Source organism: Sylvia atricapilla, chromosome 1 (assembly GCF_009819655.1).
Source record: "Sylvia atricapilla isolate bSylAtr1 chromosome 1, bSylAtr1.pri, whole genome shotgun sequence".
Classification (NCBI taxonomy): domain Eukaryota; kingdom Metazoa; phylum Chordata; class Aves; order Passeriformes; family Sylviidae; genus Sylvia; species Sylvia atricapilla.
In genome coordinates this window covers 46,903,054-46,930,272 of record NC_089140.1, presented here as the reverse complement: position 1 = coordinate 46,930,272, position 27,219 = coordinate 46,903,054, and positions in this window count along the sequence as shown.

The window sequence follows — 27,219 nt, the reverse complement described above, 5'->3', positions numbered from 1 at the left end:
TGGAAGCAAAGCATTCTACAGGAAACTTCCATGAGAAATTGCAAAAAAAATCGTTCTGTAAAAGAATTAAAGTATTTCACCTAGAAAACCACATCTTCATCTTAAAAAGGTGAGAAAAGTTGGTTTTAACTTTATTATTCTGGTCTATTTGCTGGTTTTTTGTGTTCAGTTTTGGTTCAGGTTGTAATTTTTTAAATGTAATATGCACTGTGTATACAACATATGTAAATCAAATTGTTTACTATGGTAGAGCAATAAATGAAAAGTACACAAATGTGAATGTTTTTACAATAGCAAAACAAGAATTGACACAAAATAATCAAACCTCTTCTGATGAGAAAATTTGAGATATATCTCAGGTGGTGGCAAAAGTATTCATTTTCCTGTAAGGAAAAAACACTGCGAGGAGCTTATCAACTCACAGTTACCACAAAAATTATTTAAAAGTGTTACAGCCAATAAACTACATCAGCACATCATCTTACTAGAATCAAGTTAGCAGCTACTGTAACCTCCTTTTGTTTAAGGAAAAGTTTGCAAGGAGCCTCAAAATGTAATTTGTTTTTATAGGCTTTCAGGGCTTAATAACTGTAAGCCTGACCTTAACAGGAATTTGGATTACCAGCTAAAATAATTTATAGAAGGTGCACTAAAGAGGTTTCATACTTATAAAAGACATGGTTTTTTCTCTGTCTTGACTGAAGAGCTGTTATTTTTGTAGACATGTGTACTTCCATTCTGTGGGTAGTTTCATAATCTAAGGTTTTCAGCAACAGGGTAGGTTTTTACATCAGGTATATATTTTGAGGAAAGCACAAGTGTTTCACTTTTTTCTCTAAATACTGGAAAAATAGCTCCAAGATTTTGCTTGCAAAAAGCTTCTAGGATTAAAACTATTGTGTCCAAGACCAATTGGTCCTAGTACAGAACCTGACCTGTTGTAAGACATTAAGCTGGAGCTAAACCCCAGATAATCTAGTGAGTAAATGAAGAAAACAGCAAAATCAACATTGCCCTACTGTTCTAGGGATTTGTTTTGATGTTGAGTAACAGATCTCTTGACTTCTCTCTGCAGAAAGTTGTGTAATGTCCTGCTCAGTGAAGGCATGCATTCCTGGAAGAGTAGAGGTCCTGAGAATGTCAAAAGCTCTTGAAAACAGGTCCAGTTTCCACTTTGCCAGACGCTGTGGCAAAGACTTTCTGAGAGCTAATTTTGGATAATGAGCAATCAGCAGGGGCAGAACATCCTGTAAGTATCTACAGCTGAACACTCTTAAACAAGATTGGGATCACCCAGAGCTTTTCTCCTGGGTGTTAATATGGTGATTAAAGTTTACAAGAGGCCCATGGTTTTATTTTGGTCTTGTCACATCCAATGGCATCTAGGCAGGAAATCTGCTTTAATGCACCAATGTTTTTGGTCACCTATGCGCAGAATGCCTGACATGCTTGTGTAGAATAACTGCTATATTAATTTAGTCATGATTGCTGTATAAGTGGTAAGGTGTGATAGGATACTTGAAAATATTATTTGGATAAATATACTTTTAATGGAACATCTGCTTTAGTGTGCCAGAGTGTCTTAAAATACAAATCTTGTGTTGTATGTAAAATAGATATACTCACAGATGTTTGTAACATGCAAATATGTGTTCTGTCACTGTGAGAAATACCTCCTCTGAGCTGGCAATGTCTGCTGACAGCACTGTGTACTAGCACGACCTGTCATCTATCGTTATGTATGCTTTTCACCACATAAGTCAATGTGAGACCTCCTACTTGCATATTTTTGTGTAAATTTTGGTGTCAGTGTCAGTGTACAGAGACACACTGCCAACTTCTGGAAGGCAACCTACTCAATAAAATATGTAGAGTTGTTTCTTCCACTTTCTGTTTCTATTCTTTCTCACCTTTGTATTTAAAAGACTGTCTTGAACAGATATGATCCAAAGTGAGTCTTATCAAGGTCAGAGCTTGTTGCTCTGGCACAGATTTGAATATGAAACTTTGTAAAAATCTGATTCCCAAACATCTTTGGAAGCCATATTTACCACCAATAACTTGCCTGTAATTGTGGTCAAGTTTCTGCTTGCTTTGTTTCATTTCTATTTTTAGAAGATTCATCCAATTTAGTTAAATCAGAAGTTGATTTAATTTAATTTAATCTACATTTAAATGGGATCTGTGAACAATTTTCTTTGTGTTGTTTTGGGTTATGGTTTTTGACTATTGAGTACAAAGCTAAGCGCAACTAAAGTTTCATGAGGATGGATTAATATATTTTCATTTTTCTCTCTTGAAAATTTTTCAAACTTAATTTTGAAGAAAGTAGTAACTTCTTTTTTCTTTTTTTCCTTTTCTTCTTCAGTAAGAAGAAAATAAAATCTCATGGCAATGGTATTTTCTTATCTCAGAGTGGTTAGAATAGTCACCATCACCTGAAGGGATGCAGGCATGCAGAGCAGTTGCCCCAGCTGCAGGTCTAGGACATGCTTAGGGAAAGTTTTCTCTGGTTGGGTCCCTTGATCATGCTCCACTGTGTACAAAGCACCTGGATTTTTTGGGAACTGGTACTCACCTACATATGGAATAGTTTGCCAGAGGTGTTTGTTTGGTACCTCTCTCACACACGCTATAGCTCTTTTATACAGAGTGGAGAGCAACCGTAGAAACTACTGAAATACAATCTCCTACACTGACCCACAGTTTGGCAGCTTGAATTTAAACCCTTTGAATGTGCTCAAGTAACTCAATGGATGTTGACCGGCGCTTTCTGTAAGTCCCCTCTTGGACCTGAGGGGATAAATTCTTTGCCCACGTTGCCTGGCTGTAGGGGGTTGGGGGATGTATAGCCCTGACTCATTTGTTCACCTATAGGTGTGTATGTGCTGTTTGGTATGTTCCCAGGGCACCACATCTGGGTTTAATTTGTTGATCACTTGGCCTGGGTCTCCTGCATTTTTATGTAATATCTGCCAGCCTTGTGCCAGTGTCCCAGGTGTCCTGGGATATGTCTGTTGGTTGCCTGTACCAACAGACATTGGGTCTGACAATTGAGTTGGGCCACGTCTGTCTCCTGAGTTTTGAGGAAAACTATTTTTAAACTTTGATGATTAGGGCTTGGTCACCTCTTTTTCTTTCTCATCCTACTTTATCTTGAGCAATGCAACAAGAAAATAGTTGTCTAAGTTATTTTCACTAGCATGTATGTATGCGTAATATAAGCAAAGGGATGACACGCATCTTTTGGAGGGGTTTCTGTGGGCAGAATTGCAAATAAGTAAGAAAACAGGAAATCAGAAAGCATTTGTTATGCTGTTTGTATCAATTTGATTTAGAGTTGTAAATACTTAAATTTTCTATATTAACTGCTGAATTTTTGGTATAAACATAGATGGGCATGGGAAGAAAAAACACAATCAAGAGACTCATCTTGGTAAACAGTTTCAATAGATGTTCTAGAAGAACTGCTGAGCAGGATTCACACCCAGATCTGGGCTGAATTACCAGGATGTGAATATGTTAACCTGGGTGGGTGATACATTTGGATGTGTAGGTAAGATCAGAGAAAACAGAAACCGAGGGAGAAGAAGGTTATTTTTTTAATCACAGAAAAAGAAGCAAACATTTATGGGATGCCAGCTCAAATGCTGAACTAGCTTGATGATATGGTAGTAAGACTTCAGAGCAGAGATGGAGTTCCTCCAATTTTGTACCTGCAGTGCCAATCCACACCTTGGTTTTCAGATGATATCAGTTTTAAAGGCTATGTCCACTTTAAGAATATTGCAGAGTGAGATTTTTACTTGTGTTTGTTCTTTTCCTTCTCTACATTGAAGATGAAACCATCATGAGAGTCTGGTTTCCAGAATGGAGTTACTTTTGATAAACTTCTGGTATCCATAAGCAGGATCTGGTCCACTATGCTCAGTGTGGAGAAGGTCAACTCTCCCTGTGATAACTCTCTCTACATTTTCCATAGTGATGAGTCAGCTTGAGGGTTAACTCATAAATACCTGGCAGGGAGGAATGATGAAGACAGAGACAGGCTCTTTTCAATAGTACCCAGTGACTGGACCAGAGGCAATGGGCGTCCATTGAAACAGAGGAGGCTTTGTCTGAACATCAGGAAACAATTTTTCGCAGTGACGGTGACCAAGCACTGGCATGAGTTGCCCAGGGAGTGGTAGAGTCTCCATCCTTGGAGATACTCAAAATGCAGCTGGATACAATCCTGGACAGCTTGCTCTAGGTGACCTTGCTTCAGCTGCAGGGGCAGACCTAAGTGATTCTGATTTTGAAAGAGCTCTATTATCACAGATTCTGAATATATTTGTCTCAAAAGTTTGGAAACATCCAGAAATCTCTGGCAATTCCTGAAAAAGAAGGTTCATTTCACCTTCTAAACCTGAGAGTGTTTCAATAACATAAAAGTCTTTGCTGTGAAGCACTTATTTAGCCCTGTACTATGAATGCACTTGTGGTCTGCAACTCTGAACCACAAAGAATGGTCATATGTTTCTGGGTCCTTGTTCAATAGCCACAAACACCAATAGTTATTAATGGTCTAGAATGGCATATAGTAAAAACATGAAAAGTGAACCCAGAGGGAAGTCAACCATTAACTTCAGAAGCAGAAAAGCTTTTGAAGTTGGAAATTTGCTGGCTGTGGAAGCTTCATCAACTCCTTGTTATTTACAGTTTGCTCTCCAAATGTGATGCTGGTAAAAAGACAGAACAGCTGGAAAGGGAGTGATTTTCTTGCCAGGTCCATGGACCTCTGATTACAAACACATGACTACATGACATCTAAAAGTGACAGGGTTAGTAAGCATGTTATGCTAAGGGTATATCACAAGTTGTACAGTTCTGTGGGATGAAAACACTTGCGAATATCTAGCACTACAGCAAAATTTTAAAAATCCAGGTTTTGCAGCTTATTTTGCACAGAAGGAAATAGCATATCACATTCTTCCTTGGTTTCCTAATTTTTTCTAATAGTGCAACTTAAAATAGATGGTGCATGGGGTTCTGCGTGCATATGCACACAGCATGTGTGTAGACAAATACAGATATACATGCACACACCTGCACATATTTCTATGGAACCAGTACATGCAGAAGTGATGCTCTCTAAACAGTGTACAGGGCTCAGCCCAAACTGTCCTGCTTGTGTGAAAAAAATAGTTTAGAATGTATCAAGGCAATAAGGAAAAAAGATAAGCTGCCCCTTAAGTGAAATTGCAGCAACTGTGGCAGGATTCATCCTCTTCATTGCTAGGTAAGCTGCATTGCTTTTCAGAATGTTCAGAGTTAGTATTCATTACCTAGCCATATATTTTTTTAATATAGAAAGTCAAACACCATATGATTTAGACTACATTGTTTTCCTGCGTATCTTTCAAAAACAAGCAAATAGTAACAACAAAATAATAATTTACTGTGTGACACAGTAAGAAATACTGTGTTAGTGGTTTGTGTTGCACCAAGGTGTGCAGTGAGGTACACAGTGTCTGCTGTCCAGCTCCCACACTCCCATACCAGTAAAAACCACAGAGAAGTGTGTGGTTATAAAGACTGCACTGCAATATTTTTGCAACTGCTCTGCTGGATAGAATGATATGTATTTTTCTGCAATTTTATACATCTCAAAGAATAACAGCCACTACAGATTTGCACACACTCCATTAATTATAAATTTTGGATTTTTAAGGCAGATATGTTACGGCTTGATTTTCACTCCAAATATTTTGCCATTCAGGTACACTTCTTTTAAACATCATTATGTAATTTTCACTTTTATGTTACGGATTGATTTTTGTAAGTTCAACTGTACTGGAGTTAGACTTGGTGTTGAATTATAGCCTAAAACTAAATTGGAATCACCTATGCCCAAAGTTATCTCCAAAGACATAACGCAGTTAATAAACATATTTAAATGAATTGGTACTTAATTAAACAGTAATTTTAACAGCAGCATGAAGTTCCTTTCTAGGTGCTGCTTGGTCAAAGAGCAAGTGGCATCAGAGAAATTGCTGCTTTAGAGCATAAATAAATGTAGCAAAATCACAGGCCAATGGGAAAGAAAAAGGCCATGGAGAGTCTGTGAAATTAGATATGGAAAATCCTACTTTTATCTACCCTCATTGTTAGTCACTGCTCTCCATCTTTCTACCTTCCCTGCACATTCAGCAAGTGCCAGATCAACATTAGCTGAAGGATTTTTCCACTTACATCTATTCTAGCCGACAGGGATGACGACAGCCCATTATCTGTTGCCGCAGCTCCAAGGAGCCTCAGTCAGGGATCCTGCGGCGCTTGGGTTGATACAAAATGTAGAGACAGTCTCTTGGTCTGCCTCAGAGCAGCTGCAGCCTAAATACATGTCACATATCTCACTCCCCAGGCAGCTGCAGAAAATGGATCACACCAGTGCTCACACACCCAGCACCCACCACCAGCACCAGCAATGCCCTCGGCAGTGGGGTGCAATGGAGCACCTGCCCCAACAGACATGGATTTCTCAGCCCTAAAGCAGCACTGGTGGTACTCTGCTGCTGGTGTTAGCTTTTAGGTAATACTTGAGTTGAACTACCAAATTAGTTAGTAGGCTGATTTTAGCATCAGATGTAGCTAAGAACAATCAAGGTAAAATTACCCTTCTGATTAGTTTTATCTAATCCTAGATGCACGTTGCTAATGGATACCTGAATTTCCTTAATAGTATCCAGATTAATATTTCAAGGAAAATAACTATCACCGCAAGCTCTGCTGTTTGTTTGAGGGTTTTTTTGAGTTCTTGAGTTTGAGGTGCTTTCTGAGTTGTTCTCATTTTTGGGTTTGTGGTTTATATTGCTACATCCTCAAAAAATGTATACAATAAGCAAAACACCCTCCCCCTGGAAACCATTTATTTTCCTTCCATATGCACATCCCCACACTTACTTATATTTAATGTAAATAGAGTAGGTCAGGAGATAGACATGAGGGAGAATGTTGTGCTTTAAAGTCACTGGAAACAGAAAAGTTAGTCTCCCTCCCTTTAGTAATAACAAAACTGTGCTTATAACTCTTATCGAGCAGTCTGCGCAACGTCTACATCCTTTCACTAATTTCAACAAACCGCCTCAAGGAGTGGGAAGATTAGCTGGGGGGTTGTTTATTCTTGATGGAGTTATGGACATGTTCTCCATGAGTGAGAGAGAGGAGGAAAATAAAACCTCGTTTGTAGGTATCTGATCTGCCCTGACTTCTTGCAGTGGGATAGAACAATGTAAAGGGATTTAGGATGAGAGCAGATGCAGTGGTCTTCTTGGTGGTGCGTTCATATTCGGGGGCTTCATATCCCTTCATTTCCTGCAGCCAGAGAAATGGCAGAATGAGGAGTGTTATGGCAACTGAAAAAACACTTCTTAAACATCCCACAAAATCCCACAGCATCCTGTATTAAGTGTGTGACAATTAGTCCTTGTGGTTAACACATGGACATTAACAATGTGATCAGCATTAACAGAAGAAAACCTCTGTTATTGTTCTTTTTAGACTCAAAAATTTACAATTTCCTGTTTTTCATAAATACTGATTTAGACTTCAGGGCCTAGATGCTCTTTGTGGGGTTTTCACCATGGGAGGAATAAAGGATATTTTATGTAAGCATCAGGAGTTAGTAGTTGATCTCTATATCTGTTATTTGATATCTGAACTGAGAAACTAGAATAAAAAAAAATTCAGGATTAGCTTTAACTTAAATTAGGTGCATTCTAATTTTCTCTGTGTCTCTCTCTGCTTTTATGTGTGTGGGGGCATGTACACACATGCACAAATACAGGTTCCTTGAGTGATCTCTGCATGATTTTGGGGAGCATTCTTTTATAAATGAAAGAGTGACTTTGAAACCAAATTGTATTTCGAATTGAAACAATTAAAAAAAATCCCCTTAATTTTTTTTTTTTTTTTGGTAAAATTTATAATTCAGAAAACATTTCAGATATTTGGATCCATTTTTTTCTGATGTTATTTGCTAAGTTCCACAGAGTTTTACAGTTTGGTCAAAGTATGATTGCAAGTTTCAGTAATTCCATTCATGTGAAAAATTTGCCAAGATCCACCAGCTGTCTTTTCCATGACAGATCTATAGACTAGGTAGTGAAGGATAACTGAATATAGCTTTCAGGTCACAGGGGAGATCACATGACAAAAAGACATTATAGACTATATATTGAGAGAGCAATGTTGGGAGGCAATCTCAAATTAGAAGCTTCTAAAAAAAAAAATAAAAAGAAAATGGCTCTTTTGCTGCTAAACCTGCTTATATATATTTTCCCCGATGCACAACTTAGTTTTCCAGTTCTGCATTAGATGCTCTGCACAGTAAATAAAACTCAGTGCAACCTTAGCTACAGCCACGCCAAATTAATTATGCCAGATTTTTTCCAGTGAGCCTGAGCCCAGGAAAACTCCACCTATGCATGTGCACTTGTATAAGTGAGAGTAACTTTAGTATTCATGTCTGGAAGTTACAGCAGAAACCTTGGCTTTTAGTCTTTTTCCTCTCTAAATTTTGCCGGCAAACAGCAGTAAGCTTGAGGCCACTGAGATAGGCTCCATATGGAATCCCACAGCCAGCAGGTCTCACCAGGAACGAGGGGCTGGGGCAGGAGCTTCAGAAAAGTTAGGAGTTGCTTTAATTATTTTTTTTTTTTCTTGTATTGCTGAGGGAGTTTGTCTCAGCCGTGTTTATCTGGTGTGGAAGAGGAAGCTCACAGGCAGCATGATGCATGGGCGGCGAGTGCCGGCATGAGGTCATGGCGAGAGGGAACAGAGCCCGGCTGTGTCACACAACTGGGGAGGGAGCTGCTGTGGCGCGGGACGGCCACTTTATCAATTAGGTAATGTCTGGGGGAGATTGGGGGGAATTTCATTACATTGTGGTGGGCTGTGCCGCTGATGTGTTACCAAACATCTGTAAGGAACCCTGCAGTTTCTTGGGCAGCATGGGCTCAAGCTGAATCCTGCTGCCACAGACCGAGCAGACGGAAGGGGCGGGGAAGGGGAAGAATGATAACTTACCTCCAAAACAAACTCCAGGAGGGCTTTGCCCTTGATGGACTTCCCGTTGAGGCATGGGGGAGATGGTGGGATGAAGTGTTTATGTTCAAGCTATCCCAGCCTGTTGTGCACAGCTTTGTTGAGTAGGTATCTTTGGAAAGCCCACTAAGAGCCTTCGTAAAGTCTTGGGGATCTTCCTCCCCCAACATTTACCTTTTGAGAAAGACTAAAAAGCCAAGAGATGTACTAGATACAATATGGAAACAGTGGTGCCAACCTTTGCTTTTAAAATGCAATGTTAACAATTTGAAAGCAAACTTACTGCTAAGGGCCAGCTCAGCATTCTGATATCTCAGAGCCACCATAATTAAATGATCTAGTTCTCCCAGTACTCCCATCAGGAAGGTCTGTAAGCAGTCCTCCACTCACTCACAAGACAATGTGCATCTCGCAGGGATGGGGCAGTCACCGTGAGCCGCCCCAATGGCAGAAAGGGTCAGCTGCCCACTCACTGAAGAGTGTGTCCTGTAGGTATTTCTAGCTTTGAAATCACAGCCCATTTTTCTAACCCAACCTCAGGGGAAACAGCAGAGGAGCAGAGCTCACCCCCATAGTTCCCTATCCTGGTGAGTACTGGGATCTCCAGGCTCCCTGCTGCGTGCATTGACTCCCAGCAGTGTTAAACAATGCTTCACAAACACTGCAAAGCAATGTGCCCCCACCCAAGAAGCTAGAAAATTGCTTAAGTTACACATTTTGTTTCTGCCAGCACAAGGAGGACACTTTTCCCTCCTCCTGAGTGCCAATGGGTGCCCAGGCAGGGCAACACATGGGGGCTATAAAGGGGCTGGCCCAGCATAAATCAGGATTAGTGCTGTGGCATCTGGGGAGCTGCGCCAGCGGGGAGCTGACGCGAGAGGGAAATCAGACCCCGTGGAGCAGGCTCCCTGAGTGACATGTTTATTCCTGCCAAGCTCCCATCTTTTATCCCCTAAACAGAGCAGCCTGGTAAGCCCCTCTAAATCTCTGGTATGCTAAACTGATATGGGAGCCCTGCTCTCACTCTGCTGGAAGGCAATGTGGTGGAAAGGGACAAGGACTACATGTTTTGGCATTGCCAGCCAAGGCTTTCATTGCCCATTCAAGCACCCAGAGGTGCCCTGCCACGGGGTCAGCTTTTTCTCAGACCCCAGATGCTATCTGCAACCTGCTGATGGAGAGGGAAGGAAGGAGGGGAGGGCAATGGAAAACTGCTGATCAGGGGAAATTCAGCTCTCCTCATCCTCCCTTCTCGCCTGCAAGCAATTGATTTAGGAGCTTTTCTTAAGTAAAAATTTCATCATGAAAGAGCTTTCTTCAGAGAGCAGCTGAGAAATTGTCTCTCCCCACTCTCTCCTATTTATGTACATATATGTGTATGTTTCTGGTTAGGAAGAAGCACCTATCCTGACCAGGTGGCAGGAACTCAGACTAAGGGGTTTATTTGCTATCCTTCCCAGGAAAACAATATGCAGTTTTCAGGCTTAAGGTATCACAAAATTACTAAAGCATCACCGCTGATACCTGAATATTTCTTGTGATGGATTATAAGGAATGACCTTTCATCTGAGCCTGTAAGGAGTGCTTAGGAGACAGCAAGTAGGATTCCTAATGTTTTCAGCATTAGAATTTCAATAAAAATCAAGAAAATCCACAGGATAACGGCTACCCTTACAATCCATGGTATTACTGAGATAAGTTTTGCTTTGCTTCTGAATCCATGCTCATCTTTCTAGACTTTAAACACAGGATATAAGACCTGTCTCCTGATTTTTGCTCTTGTGAGTGGACACCTGGGCAGGGCCATTCTGAAGAGCACAGATGTTCCACCAAGATATTGAGGGACTCTACATCCTCTCCCATGAAGTGTTTCATATGGTCAAGGCCTCAATGCTCTGTGTTGCACCATGAAAGTTAAAATATATTCCTAAAAATTCTGTAGAAAAAAAGTGATTTCTGTTAAAAAAAAATCTGGTCAAACCTATAGGTGAGTCCAGGTCTATAGAATGTGAAGACATTTGAACTTCCTTCAGAAGTTAGGGAGGTCTTGCCACACATAGAAAACTACCCACCAGCTCACTTCTGGAGACTTTCAATATTCAACATGGTAATAATGAGATACAGAGACCCTACCCTGAACTAGACATAGAACTTACAGGAGTTTTCATGTGAAAAATCCCCATATAGAATATTTGGTGGTTTTCTCTTTGGCCCCACAGGAAAATAAAGACAATTTAGACTGTGGTAAGATCTTCTTTTCCTTACCTTCTTGTGGATTTCCAGTATTAGTCTAGGAGACATTAGTAAAAAAAGCATGGAAACAAATTTTCCTTTTTTTTTTTCCCCCCCCTCAAAGAAGTTTCAGGGTATTAATTCTGATTCTGTGAAGAGAAAAAGTTTTAACTGTTCAAAGAAGATGGTAAAACTGGAAATGTTAGTTTCTTTGTTGAAACCTTATGTGAAAACTTTATGTAATTATCTGCTTTTCTAGATTAAAAAAATAATCAAAGCATAGACCTGCAGAAAGGCAAGAGTGTCTTTAATTAATACCATGGAATGAACATCTTTCAAAATACCAGGTAATTCAGAGCTTTTGGAAGATGAACAGTTTAACTGAACAAAGAATATTTTCTGAATGAATTCATTGTCTCTCCTAGAGCCAGATTTGTAAGGCAAGCATGCTATTGAAAATGGCTTAACTACAGGATTTGTGTACAAAACACGAACAAAAAAAAGGCACCACTTTGTCAGTAACTGCTGTGTTAAGAAAAAACTGTAGTACCTAGTTTGTTTATACGAATCGTTCTGTCTTTGTAGATGATCACGTAAATATATTCCACTTTTTATGAGAGTTTAAAGGAAGATGAGATTTAAATATCTTACCTGTAGGTGTCCTAGAAATGAACTATTTAACATCTCTTTAGTAATGTCTGGATATTAATACCAGAAGATATCTGGAACTATTGCAGACCCTCCCCAGATAACAGTCAGGGATTTCCCAAAGATGGAGGCCTCCTTTCTCTTGTGTAGCACAGAAATAGTGACAGTGGCTGCAGTGACACCCCTGCACAGCCCTCTGGCTGTAGCCTGCTGGGGTGAGCACATGCGGGTTTGGAGTGCACTTAGTCACTACTTACTTAGTGCGTATTTATTTAAAATGATATTCTTTTGTAAACTTTCCTGGCAGTAAATTCATTATTTGAACTAATTGAGGAGATTAAACATAGGAAGACCATGATACAGCAGTTCACTAATGAAGAATCATGTTAGGGGAAGAGTCTGATCTTCTTTCATGATGAAGTATCAACTCTGTGGGATGTCAGCTCCCAGAAAACAAACCAAAAGGGACTGCACGGCTGCTCACCCAGCCAGATATTGACTGAGACCCCAGGGACCAGGAGGACTGAAAAGAGACATATTAGAGCGAATGGCAGTTCAGGAGATATCTCAGAAGAGATGGATGATGGTCTAAAAGTATGCCTGAAAATCATCCAGGAGTAGACATATAAATCTCTGGCATGGTTGCATAGGCAGAGAAAGGAATTTGTCGAGGTAAAAACTGATTTTAAAAAAAAAATTGTTATCTTTCTTATCAAATTAAAATCAACATTAATACCTGGATTCAAATACTACATTCAAAATTTGGAATTAATGGGGGTATCTGAAATTGTAGACAGAAAAAAAATCATAAAGCAGAGAAATTTGGGGATTTGTACATTTTTTCAAATGATGTGCCAAGAGATGAGTCCCTGTGCTTAACAATAAATTTGATTCTATTTTAAACTTTATTCTCTAAAACCTTTGTCAGTAGACCAGAATGAGTGATATTTTTCTTATCTCTGTCCTCCTGGAACCTCAGTTACCTGAAGAGCATCTTTCACTTGCAGTACTCCCATGTTCTATTGCAAACTCTTATATTTGATCTTTCCTTGAAGACTATAGGAACCATGTGGACTTCAGAAATACTGCTCACAATGATGAAGCTGAGTCACAGAAAAGTTTCCAAAACCTGGATCACAATTGGCTGTACTCTGGGCTTAAGAACAGTTAATACAGACATTGCAGAATAAGTATTTCTTCATCTTACTGCACAACATTCAATACTCAGTTTGCATATACAGAAAGAAAGAAAGTGATACAGAAACATCTGACAAACAATTCCTTGCCATCTGCTGCAAGGGAAAAGCTTAAACGAGCCCCAAGACCACCTCATCATTGCTTTCTTGACATGAGTGCTTCTTCTCCCAGCCTGGTGCTGCTTATAGGGAAACAGAGATTCCTCTGTGTCTGAGGACAGCTGTGAGCTAGAATACACCAAAATGCCATGCCAAACCTGTGTCTCACCTGACCCAGGAGAAGGAAAACCTTCTCCAGGTGTTTGCATCAAAGCTGTAGGAAATCTCCTATACAAAGAGCTGGAGAAGGTCTCCCCTGCACAAGTGCTGGCCTGGAAGAAACCAAGGCTATAAGAAGCTTATGAGGAGCAGCCTTTATCTTGCACTTTGCTGAGAGCAACTTTTGATATTCTGTGGAGCTGGATGACGAGGTGTCTGTCACTTGCTGTGCACAGGGAATTGATGTAATGGGTTCATTTGCCCCTTTTGGGTATGAGCACCATGAGCAGTAGTTTGTTTGCTGGGCTCCTGCTTGCACAGGACACTGTGGTATATTGTGCACATGCCTGGTGCATGTTATCTTCCTGTGCAGTTACCATAGCTGAGTGGAAATGGTGTTATTTTCCTTGTTAGTGTGTTCCTTGGTGTGTTTTCCTTGCTGCAAGTGCTAATGGACACATAAAGTGTAGAAAAGTAATATATGGTCCTTGAAGTGCTACTTGCCTGCTACTCTCACAGATGTGAAGCTCTCTTCCCTCTAGCCCTGTGATTAGTGTGCTGTTGAATACTCAGGTTAAGTTGGGCCTTTGTCAACCTTACTTCAGACGAACTAAGTCTTCTTAATTTAAGTTACATTTTATACAGTGGAGACCTGAAACTTCTGCTGGTCCCTTGCAATCTGTGTGAAACTTGCTAACGGTACATAGGACAACTGTGAAATTAGTTATTTTCTGTGGTGAGTTTTGGTTTTGTTTTTTTAACCCTCAAATAAGGCTAAATTTCAAGAAGAGGATAATATATTCCCCTTTTTCCAGAATTTCATTAAGTCCTTTGCCTTCCTGGCCATATCTGCCCCACGCCTTGAAATGTTTTTGCCTATTGGCTTGTGTGTGTGCGTGCACATATGCCTGCTGCAAATTTTTGCATGTGCATATTTATATCTTGGTGGCTGTGTTGCCAAGGAGCTCTGAAAGAAAGCAGAGCTGAGATAACTTCTAATCCACCTTTCTGTGATAATGTGGCGCAAGTGAAAAAAGCCAGGGGTCTTTCTCTGCTCAAGGTTTGGTAGATTGGGGCCTTTAACAGGCACTTGGGACTTTGCTCTTTCTGTCTCAGGGTTAGTGCTTGGCAAGGGAGAAAGCAAATGTCTGGGCAAATGGAAACTGTAGACCTTTGCTTGAGGAAGACTTAGAAACTGAATGAATGTTTCTGATTGGGCCTGGGCAGATGGGAACTGTCCTCTTATCTGTGCCTTTTATCAAAGTGCTCTGTTTAGTTTTCCTCATCCCATTTGGAAAAGGGGTCACAGAGTTGGAGGTGTGTGAGTCCTGCCTGTGATGCTGTTGCTTTCCTGGTCAAAAAGAAGGATGGACTTGAAATTATTGTACCATCCATCCCTCAGTAGTTTTTCAGATGTGGAAGTCCCTGTCCTAGTTTCCTGTTGCCCTGGACGGTCTCTGAAGTGTTTACAGAGTCAGCAGGAATCCAAAACAAGCAATGACCTCCTGGTCCTTTCTTTCACCACAGAATTTTGTTGCTTTTACTCAAAGCAGAGCCCAAATTTTCCCTATCTGGCAGAATGTCCAGGCTGTTGGACATCCTACAGTTTTGTGATGATCCTTTCTGCTTCTCAGAAACTCTTCTTTGGAGCTGAGATGGCCATGCTCCAAGTGCAATGCTTGATGTTTATCCAATACCCTGCTAAAAAAAGGTTTGTTTTTGGAGTAGGCATTGTCTGAGGAAAGTGTTCTTCGTAGCAGAATTCCAGACTTGGCTCCTGCCTTTGTTACTTTTACATAATATAATATGCTTCTTGGTAGCATGGACTTGCAGAGCTGTTTTGCTGATATTACCCTTGTGAAGCAAATAGAAAGAGACAGTTTGACAGAGAATCTTTGGGGGATAATTAATTTTTCATTTTGACAAGGGTTTCAATTAAGTGTGATACTCTTCTTCATCTTCTGGATATTATAAATAATGGGCCAAATGTTACTATGGTGTAACTGCATTAATGACCTCAAATAAGATGTAAACATATGCGCCATCATTTGAAATTTTGTCATCCACCGGCTTTTTAGAATGTACAGTGCTTTTGCCTTTTCCATCTTCATTCATTGTCTGGCTTGGCTTTTTGGAGTCTTATTAGACTATAAAGATAGATCTAGAATATGGAATGCACACTTGGCATCTAACTTGTAGTGTTGCTGATAGGATGATATATTCTGAAATTTAATGGTTTTGAATGTATGGATGCCAATAAAAAGGCAAGGCATCCATACTGGTCACTTTATTCTGAATAAAAATTTAAAGCAAATAGTAACCACAGGTGACAGTTTTGTTGTACAAGCTTAGATTAAGAAACATCAGTGACTAATTCTGCCACTTTCTGACATTAGGGTATTTCATTTTTCAGCCTTTACTTTCTGCTACTATTACATTTGGGTTGTAATTTCCTACCCATTTGCAACATATCGAGAATAGTAAGATGGGATCATGGTTCTTGCAATAGCTAAGCTTAAGATGTAACTTATAAAAGGTTAGAGTTCTGTTATTTGTATTAGACTGCAAAGGGCATCCTCTGTGCTGACTCCAGGCTCCAGAAGGTCTTTCTTTTCACCTTTTCACCTGTTCCAAAATTGCTCTTCCCAGCTGCTGCTCTTTCTGCCGATGTGTCCACATCTGCTTTTGTATCTCCTTTCCTATGTTCTTTCCTCATTCATCTGAGCTTCATCTTCTCGTCTTCTTCCTTTTCTCTGCTTATTTACCCCTTTGCAGCTTTGTCAGCCTGCTCTCATTCTTCTCTGCCAGAACACTATCAAGGGAAGCAGAGGGCACAACACAGGCAGCTGCTGTCAGCTCTTCTGTCTGGCTCCACGGAGACCCCAGATAGACAGGAGAAAAGAATAATTGCAACAAGCATTTCACTTGGCCCTTTAGCCCTGGGATGTTCTGTGGAGACAGCCTAATCCAGTTGAATTGCAAGAACTGAGGGAGGTTAGAGCAAGGGACCATCAGGGATCTTTGCAGACAAGCTAATATGTTCCAGCTGAACATTTGTAAGCATTAATTTATTTTTGCAGAGTCTTTAAATATGGGCAGAGGCAGAAAGAACATTCTTGATGAGATGATGAGCTACTTCCCAAATGCTAAGCCTCCACTCTCTAGCACAGGAGACCACAGAGCTCTGCACATGGCAAAGAGACACCCCTTCACCAACTCTCCATAGTGAAATTATGGTTAGGGGAAGTCTTACCTGAGGGTAGTGCACCAAAATATTTCAGGATGGTGAGTCAAAATTGCTAGCAAAGTTAGATTCCTGCTAGAAAGGCAGCCTGTGTGCAACTCCTGATATTGCTTACGGGAGAATAGGAGGTAGTTTATTACATTTTTGTTTTAAAATCTCCCTGCTTCTTTGTGGTTTTGACGACAGCTCCTTCTCTATGACATACACTTCTTGGTTCTTCTGCTTTTCTCTTTTTGAAGTACCTGTTAGATATCTCGGAACCAGTCCCCCTTTTAACACCTTCAGACACTGAGGAAATGATTGAACTGCTTTATGCCCCTTCACAAAACTATGGTGCTGCTTGTCTGAGCAATGTTGGGTTCCCTTTCTCCTATGACTGATGCACTGCTCTTGGGACATGACCAGCTCCTGCCTGGTCATGTCTGAGACCATGCCTGTCCTGCTGCTCTCAGGTGAAGCTGTGGTGGTGGTGGCTTCATTCCTATCTTGCTAGTGCTTCAGACTCTCTTCTGAAGTCTGATACCCAAAATTGCCTCTTCATGGTGCTCTGCCACTTGATGTGCTCATAGGATGAGAGTGAATTTTTGTGGTGGATATTACAGAGTGATAGGAAAAGGTGATGTTATGTGTCGCTTGAACCTAGTTTTTTGCTAACCATTATGTTGCCTTCGACATACAATGAGGGGCTGGAAAAATCTTATCTTTCTACTTCAGAAGCCTCTCTCTGAAAAATTTATCCTTTTCTGGGATTCCCACGGATAGTTAAAGTCATAATGATCTTTGTAGGGCTGTGAAACATATTGGTGTCATTCTACTCTCCAAGTCAAGGTTGCTCTGATATTGTAGGGTCAGATCTGGAATCAAGGCTCTCCCTTAGCATTTCTTTCTTTAAATGTGCTTGCTTTGCTCATGGTTTATGGGATGGATTCTAGACAATAAAAATTTTCTACGTGAAAATCCTGAGTGCATGAATATCTCTTAGGTTGTGTTACGGGCCTTTTGTACTGGATTGGTGTATAAGCCTGCTCTGTACTTGTTCATCAGAAAATGTGGGGTTTTTTTTAAATAATTGTCCTCAGGATGTGATTTAAGTGAGTAGAAATAAATGTATGCAGAGTCAGTAGGTGTTGTGAGTGGAAGAGCAGAGCCTGCAGAATTGCCATAGCTCCTCTGGCTTCCTCCAGGCTCATGTTCTGGTGATACCAAAAATAAAGATTAACTGAGTGGGCAAGGTGTTCAAACATTAGGAAAACCATAGTGAGAAAGTGGTTTTGGACTGTCATAACTGTAATATGAAGTGCATCTAGTAAAACCTGCACGCTTGAGGAGAGGGCTTTAATGTGAAGTGATACATGCCTTTAGCACAGTGATTCTCAAGTCCATTCAAGAAGACAAAATGCTCAGATGTGGAAGAATGAAAAACTGTAGTGTGCTTGTGGCTATAGAAAATATTTTTGTTGCAGCTGAGTGGTGGTAATAGAGTATCATAAAGTAGAATACAGAGAAAGCATTACATACTTTAGACCCAGATGGGAGAACAGTACAATATTTATTAGAGGCTGGACACTGGATCTATTTAGAAAAAAAAGAAAAGCTCTCCTTGGAATTTGACATCTGCCTGGTAGCTGGATCCATTCCTGCTTTAACAGCCCACACAGAGTGACACTCTGCAAACACAACATTGTCACCTGAACAATTCACTCAACAGCTCGCTATGCTGTCAATCACAGCAGACTCATTTCTCTTCTAAAAAATTTTTTTTATACCCCCTCATTTTTTTCCTTTTGTCTCCAAGTCTTTGTTGATGTTGACAGCTCATCCTTTGGCCATCATTCATCCTGGCTACTGCAAACTTTGGAGAAAATAAAAACCCTGCTCCCCTAATCAGATTAGAGGGCCTGCAAATTGAATTCAGCTCCTCTCAGTGTCCCCTCAGCTGGCTGTCATTAGGAGCAAAGGCTGGCCCTTGGCAGAGGTCCAAACACCAGCTAACTGAATTTGAGATGCTGGAGTCTTGACAGGCCAACGAAGGTAATTGAAGAGCTGTGGGGATCTTGTAAAATTTCAGGCAGTAGGGATTACACTGGGGGGATCTTTGGGACCCATCAGTAAAAAGGGACAGAGCACTGAAAAGCAGCTCTCCTCATTGTTAAGACTGACAAAGATAAATAGAGGAAAAATATTAAGATGCAAAAATGAGGTTTTCAACTTGCTGACTTCTTTGCTCCCTTCTCCGCCTGAATGCCCCCTTCTTGACTGAATGCCCAAATCCAAGCATCATTGATTGGTCGTAGTTCAGAAATGTCTGGAGGCCTTAGCCATTCTGTAAACATGCTGAATTAGTAAATGCTGTGTTTGAATAATATTAGGTCTTAAAATATTAAGAACAGAAAAGCAAGACTACAAATGCATGTTTAGATATATTTTCTGAAGTATCTTATCCTGGAGCCTATTAAGTCTTTGCTCTATATGACTTTGCCTTCCAGTTCAAGTTGTCTTGCTTCAACTGAGACCAGCTATTTCACAGCATAACACCATGTCTTGGTCACTGATGTCTTTCCTACCATTAGAATTTGCTAAATATACCAAGGCAGAGGGGAAACTCTTTTTAGCCAGTGTTCCAGCACTTGTAAGTACTTATCTTGGCAAAAATATTTTGGATGTTATCCATATGTAGAAAAGTTCTGATGGAGAAAACATTAATATTCTGTCTGTCAATACTTGTGGATTTGGGATGACTTTTAGGTGGATCTGTCCTGGACACATGAAAGTAGCACAAAATGTGCAGATGCCCTCCATATCTGTGCACCTTCGCCTTTCAGAGAAGAGTAAGCTGATCCCAACAGCCTGTACCATTGATCTGTTTGATATTACTGTTACCGGTATATTGATTCCATCCTTGATCAGAAAGCCCTCATGTTCATGGCTTTTAAAAGTCACACTCTTCGCTCTGCACCAGCCCTCAAGAGAAAAAAGTTTTGCAAAAGAAAACCACATTTCAAGGACTTCAGGGCTGACATACTCTCAGGACACTTCATCTGTTTCTCAACCCAAGCCCAGCTCTATGCCAGCTACACAATTTTAGCTGAGCTACTGGTGCATATTTGGTCTCTCACCATTTAGCATTGTTATCAGCTGCCTCAGCCTTCCATCCATCATTTGAAATACAGTTTAGGAAACCAGAATAACACAACATACATTACAGGCAGTCTTCAGCTTCTGTAGATTTACATAGCCCTAGGGAAGGCAAAGGAATTACGCTCATTTAGAAGCAAAAAATAAAATCAATTTCTAAGATCTTGTTCTGTTCATGCAGTGTTATAAGCAGGACCAGAAGTGTAACCTGCTGCCGAAATTGTTGACCAAGGTCCAACCACCCATAACTTCACCAGGTTATATCCCCTTCCAGTACTAAATGTTTGCTTTGGACTGGCTTAATATGATAATGGGGGATTTAAGAATTTTAGTTCTTCTGATCATTTATGTGGAAGACCACGTGATGCCACATGATATTCCCAGTGTGTGCTTCCTTGTGGCTTCCTGTGATTTATAAGATTTTTTCATTGTTCTTCTACTGATGGCTGCTGCATAGCTGGGCATGTTCCTTGTGTACTGAATGGGATCTGTGCAAGATAACAGAGTTAAACACACTACACTGTGTTCACCACACGTGGGATGATTTAAGGGTCACAGGGTAGCCATGGTTTTGGCACTTCCCAACTTGTGAGTGCTTAATTCCATGACCTGCCTTTTATGTCTGTTCCTTTCTATTTTTCACTTTGAGATGTGGGGTAATCTGCAGAGAGGAGATGAAAGGAGGAAAGAAACATGCAGGCTTATCAGTTGGAGAAGGTAACTCTAAAAACAATTAGAAGTGTGAAGTGTGCTCTCTTTCAGTGGGGAAAATGACTGGAACATCACCTATTGTAGGACTGAATTTTCTAGGGAAAAATTTTTTTGTTAAATTTTTATTCTATTTGAAAATTTGAATTAATTTTCTGTCTGAGTAAGTATAAACAAAGTCCAGCTTTCTTTCTTTCTGGCAGGAGAAGGGCAGGAATGGTGCGTATAACTGACTCTTTGCCATGGGTTTTGGGAGGAACATATTTAAAATGGTAGGTGCGGAAGCCATATGACCTTCTTCATTACTGGAAACTAACAAAGTACATTTTGAGCAGCTTTTAATAGCCTGAAGGGGAAGAGAAGTCAAGTCTTCACAGCTTAATCATCTGCCACCAAGAATTGCTGGGTTACATGAAAGCTGAATTCTGCTGAAGATTTACAATACAGATGCAGAGGCTTCTAGATAGTCCCAGGAACTCATTGATTCCTCTTCATTCGGGTCTGAAATCACTTAAGGATGACCAGAAAGGCCTCAAAGTTCAGGTAATCTCTTCTGTTGAACGACAGCCATGGCCTTAAATTTATGGAGTTTGAAAGCCTGAGATAAACATTACACTGAGTGCTTTTTAGTACTTAAATATGAGTATTTGCTCCCAAACAACAACATGGAATATTATCCCAGAGCTTTTCACTGGACTTGAATGCATTGTATTTAAAAAAAAACAGAACACAGATTTTAAATTCTCTGTAACTCAGACTCCGGTGAGAGATTCCTGATAAACTAAATATGGGTAGAGGACCCTTTGTCTTGTCCAGGCCAGACGGTGTGACTTCAGGCTATCAAACTGATGACCTCCATGCTCCTGATAATACCACCTTCTGTAGGTCATACGCCCCACCTAGATGAGCACATGTAATTTATACTTCCTTAGAACAAAATATTTAAATGACTACTATATTTTATGTAATAGGCTGCTATATAACTGTAAAGTATTACTTGGAAGATCAGTACTCATGGGATATTGCAAAAGAGCATTTTTTCTCTTCCTAAACATCAATACTTTCCTCTTCCAGCCTTCTGCATCTACCTACGTTTCAGTCTGCAAAGAGCAACAGCTCTTTTGTACGATAGGAAACTCTATCCACCCGATCCATTACTACAAAAAAAACCTTTTGGAAACTGTTGGTCAGCAGTGGCCGTAGTTGAAAAGGGTGCGCTGTATGTAAAGGAACTTGGAGGATTATGGCTTGAGTAGACTTTCTGTGCCCCTATGGAGCAGGGCTTCAGCTAAGCAGAATGGAAGTGTGATACCTAGCAGCTCCCTCTTCCTCTTGGACAGTTGTCATATGTTCACATCAACTGGTGTATATTCAGCTTGCTTTTTATCCTTGGTCTGGTTGCGATGTGTGAGATCTCTAGCTCGGGTGAGTGCAGGGGGTGTGGGGATGTCCGTGCTTCCGACTCTGCTTATGAAATTTGCTTTTGTCCTGCAGTGCTTCTTATTCTATAAGATGTACTTCTAAAGGAGACTTGTGAGGAATCTTTTATGAAACCCCTTCAGCAAGAGCCACCCTAAAGAATAAACAAAAGTCTTTTCAAGTGTTGTCCTTGTTTTCTAACCTCTCTTAAAGTTTGCATCTTCTGCCAGCAATTTTTCACCTTCTAAAACTTGACGGATACCTCCTCTTACTATACTACGTTTCTAATAGGCAGCCTCTCCAAAGTGGCCTTGTGTGTGTTGGCTGTGCAGCTGAGAGTGAGGCCTCACTTTGTGTAATGGTTTAATTATAATGTCAATGTGGATTCATTAGCATGACAGCTGTCACTGTAAATGGGTGAGCAGGGAGGCTTTTGGACCCCCGGAGGTCAGGGTAATTGATGTAGTGAACAGAATACTGTATTCACTGAACAATGGGATGGGTTTCCATTCTGACCCGGCTAGGGCAATCAGCATAAACGGGGGGAATCGATAGCAGCTGAATTTTCATCCATGATCAGATTGATTCAGCCATGTTAACCTCCATGTGCAGATTATATTCTGCTGGAGTCTGGGTGACTCTAGCACACCCTGTAGCAGGACAGGCAAATGCTGATGCTTTCATTTTTAATATAAATCTTGAACAGACACAAGAGCAGCTGCAGTTTTGCTCCACCACTCTGATCAGAGGAAAAGGGGATCTGCCTGAACATCTGGAGGCAGTTCTTTATGTTTGTTTTGCCATTGCTTCCCCAGTTCTTACTCTTCTTGACATTTATTCCGCAGTTTGTCTTCCCTTGCCAAGTATGCCTTTGGAAAATGACCAATACTGTTCTATTAGCTAACAGTGCAGTGTTGCTCATTTTCCTCAAAGGAACTTGCCCCATGGAGTAGCACCATCTTTGTGCTTCCTTTATGTGAGTCCTGGTAAAGGTTTGTGATATTTGATATCTACTACAGGTTTGTTTCTCCACAGGTCCACCACAGATCTTCTGCTGCGATTTCTCCAAATAGAGTTTATCTCATGCTGACAATTGCTTCCTGTAGTATTTTCTCATCTAAGTTTTTTTGTCTTTTCAATGTTACTTGTACAGTTGACCAAACATGTAGACAAAAGAAATATTGCTGGAAAGTGCAAGAGTTAAGAAAAATAAGGAGTTACTGTACAATTTGTAGGCGTCATCTGTAATATTTAAGGTAACTTGAATACTAAATTCATTCCTCTAAGCATTGAGCTAGGTAAAAATAAGTTGAAGCAAAAAACCTGAGTAAATTGTACTTAAAGGTGGCAGTAACACCACTGTTCTGAGGTATCTTTTATTTCTTTCTTGACAAGGCAAAAGGTGCTCATTAATTCTTTTGTTGATGACAGAGAAAGGTGTATAGAGACTTTCTTCCATCATCTTCCATCCAAATCTTACAAGATTAAAAAATCCATAGTTCCCCATGAAAATGGAATATTCTTGTTTGAAATCATACTGAATAATAAAAGTTAGCAGATGTATGGCAAGACTTCTAAACTGCTGACAGCCTCCTTTGTCCTCTGCAGCCATGGCTCTTTCTGCAGCAGAGAAGCTGCATGCATTTTGGGGAAAAGCACACTCCAGTGTGAGTGATTTATTGCCATAGCTCTGTGCTGGCTCTGCTTATAGTCAAACTAGAGTTTTGGTCTCCTAAGGCTGACCCTTCCATATAAGGCTGATGTTGGAAAAAGCCTGGCCCTTGCTGGACCCTGCCTCCTCCAGTGCTCTGGAGCAGGGAAGACTCAGATGTGTTTCAAGGCAGCTCAGGGGATGTGTCTGGAAATACAGATGATGGATGTAGAAGAACCGTCTGCAGAGAGAGAGGAATTTCAGATTCTCAGGGGTTCAAATGGATGGTTAATACCAATACTGTGGAGATCTGGCTGAAACTCTGAGGCCAGCAGAGTGCAACAGGACTTTCCAACACTTAATGGATATTAAGATGCGCAATGAGATGGGCAGGAGAGTGTGTATGCCAGGGTGGGCTGAATGACCACTGCGTCACAGGCTCTTCTCTCACTCTTGAGGTTACTGCAACTACCAAAAAGCCCAAGTTTCTCCAAGTTTCTTGGAGAAACACCACTCAGCTCCCTTGGTGAGGATCACACTCTCCAGACAGTGCAGGGGAGAGAGATTTGGTTTCAGAGGCTTCTATAGAGCTCTTCCAGCAACTTGCTTCTGAACACATTTGAGAACAGGAATTGCATAAGGAATCAGTACACTTAAATAAACATTTTTTCCTCTCTAACACCTCAACATAATCTTAACATGGTAACCCTGGCATTTTCAGGCTTTTTATTTTCTAAGTCTGAAGAAGCTCAAGTATTACTAGATGCTAAGGCATATTGCCAGGCCTTTATTTGCCAACTTTGTCACCATGGGCAAAGATCTTTCTGCTCTGCAGGGACTGATGGACTGATGGACTTTTGATTAGGAGATATTGACACTGGGAGAGAGGATAGCACAGATCTTCCTCCCCTTCTTCCAGCCCACCAGACAAAGGTGGGATTGTTGAATACCAAACTTACCCTTTCTACCCATCACGCTATTCCTGTTTAGCTGCACATTAAAGCACAACTCTTCAAAACAGATGAAACGCTGTACAAATAATTTCTGTCCCAAAAAAAGAATTATTTGTTGCTTGACAAATGTCACCAAGAAGGGTCAAAAACCCCCAAGTTTCTCCTGCCTTGGGCTGCTTAACTTTTGAGTGGAGGAGAGTGAAAATGGATTGTCTGAGATAACTAACTATTAAAATGGGAGTACTGTATCCAGAATCACTGTCTCAATCCAGACTCTCTTGATAGACTGCCCTGGTTTTGTGTTTTGGGGCTGCTTCATTGTGTTTGTGTCAACATTTAGCTGCTTATTATGCTGGTTTTCTAGTCATATGTAGTGCAGGTAAATGGTTTTTTTTAGTTGGAAGTGTATAATTGGAAGCAGATTTCAGAAAAATGTAATTAATGGACATGAAAATATATAGTTTCAGTAGCAAGCAAATAATGTGAGAGATTCTAAATTTGAACCAAAACTTGACAAGCATGTTTTCCAAACACTGGGAAAAAGTGATACTGCAGTTTGCTTTAGACTAAGGGAAAGCACTGCAATAAATTAAGATCCCTAGGCACACATAGGGGCTGGAGGTGGCTAGAGTTAACCTACTGGTTAGGAGACAATTGTTAAAATCCTCTGTTAAAAGGAAGCAACTTCCATGATTAAACTGGACTTGTATAATTCATCAAAAGTGCATTCTCTGTGCCTTTTCCACCAAATGTAGCAACCTACTTGGATTTAACATCGCACATTAGAAACTCGTGTTTAAGATATATACAGTGGATATCAACCTGTACCTGGTTAAAATGTAAAAGAAAAATTATTAATTTTGATAAAGGATAGAAAAAGGAGAAAGTAGGGAGAGGCACAATCATATTGACTCCTGAGGAGGCTTGTGTATGCACACACACATGGTGTCGCCTCTGTTGGTTGCGTAAGTGCTTTTAAAATAATGAAATTACTTCCATCAGAAGGAGGAGAGAGATTCTTGCGTGATATGGCTTTTGGGGAAGAGGAAGGGGGAGTAGGAAGGTTTGCTTTTGCGATTTAAAAATATCTATGGCCGTATTTATACCAGCCAGGGAAGTTGTGTTGCCAAGTCTTTTAAAGCTTACAGAGGAAACGCAACACAAAGCAAGAAAAATATCTGTGGAAATACTTTAGAATGAGCTCCAGAGAGGGAAAAAAAAAAAAAAAAAGAAAGAAAATTCCAAATGCTGCGTACTGTGTGGTCTTTAGAGGACTACTTTGAGGGAAGGAAGAAGAAAGGCTGTATAAAATACAAACGTACATACATACGCCTCCTGGCAAACTGGCCTGACAGTTGTGACCAAGCAAAAGCAAGAGGCTTTTGAACTTTTCATTTTATTTGTTTCTGAAAAGAAGGAAGATGGTTAATAACTGCAATAACCATCTTTCTAAGTTTCTATTCTGAATAGTGTCAGAATTAAAGAGAGCATGTGCAACATAAGGAGATGTTTCATTTGGAGGAGGAAGGGAGAACCCTCCTGTGAAGAATTTCCAATTTGATTAGTGTTGGCTGAGGTAGATACTAAGAAATCAGTGGACACGTGCAGTGGGTTTGCTGTCAAATGGCTCAGCCAGAGCCATCGTATAAGTGGAGGTCGTAGAAGCAGCCCAGACTTGCACTGGGAGGGCATCAGTCTGGGAAGCGGGGGGACCCACACAGCCAGGTAAGGACCCATATGCTCTGTGCACAGACACTGTGCACCATGACAGGGGACAGTCCTTCCAACAGCCCTTCTGCCTTTCCCCTTCTCCATCAAACCTTGATTCATAACCACTTGCATCTGCTATTTTTGGTATCAGTCCAGGGAATAGTCTGACTATGGTTGAGCAGTATTACATTTGGCTGGGTACCCATGACAGTAGTTGAACGTTTTTGAGAACAACCACCCTCTCAACCAGTCAAGAACAACTGGGCAAGTGAAATGTTTGGGCTTCCTTACTAAAACAGTTTTTCCTCCATGGAAAAGTAGTAAGGTACCATTTCTATAAAACTATATGCGCATGCAATGTATTTTGTAGTCTCCTGAGAAACTGAAACAGAATAATTATTTCTTTAATGACACCTACTTGTATATGAGTTTACACTTCAGAAAGGAAATAATATCAAGGGAGTTTTTCCCTAGCTTATAACTGTTTGTGGATTAGCACCTCCCCTCTCCTCCTCCCTAGCTAGCCATAAGAAATAGAGCCTTCCCACAGCTGACAGCAAAAGCAGCTGGTGCCTGCCTGTAGTGCTCACATTTGGATCTTGCTATCCAGGGTTCTGCCATGCTGCCAGTATGTTGAAGAGGTTAATGTGAGCCTCAGAAGTGTGCCTAGGAAACTAGTCCCATGAACCCACCACCTCCTTTCGACTGTTTCTGTGCTTGAACACTAAGTGGAATGTATAGCTGTGATTCATTTTTTTTCTTGACAGAAGCTGTAAATTCAATGTAGAACATGACTTTTTTTCTACATGAAGTGTCTAGGAAAATGTGTTTCCAGTGGTAAGATGGCCCATTTATTTGCCTATGAGAAACAGGCAGATTAGGCAGAAATTCTAATGAAAAAAGGGGTGTTTGTTATTCAAGTAACTACTGAACAACGCAAAGCATAAACTGACTTTTTTTTTTTTATTCAGACCTCTT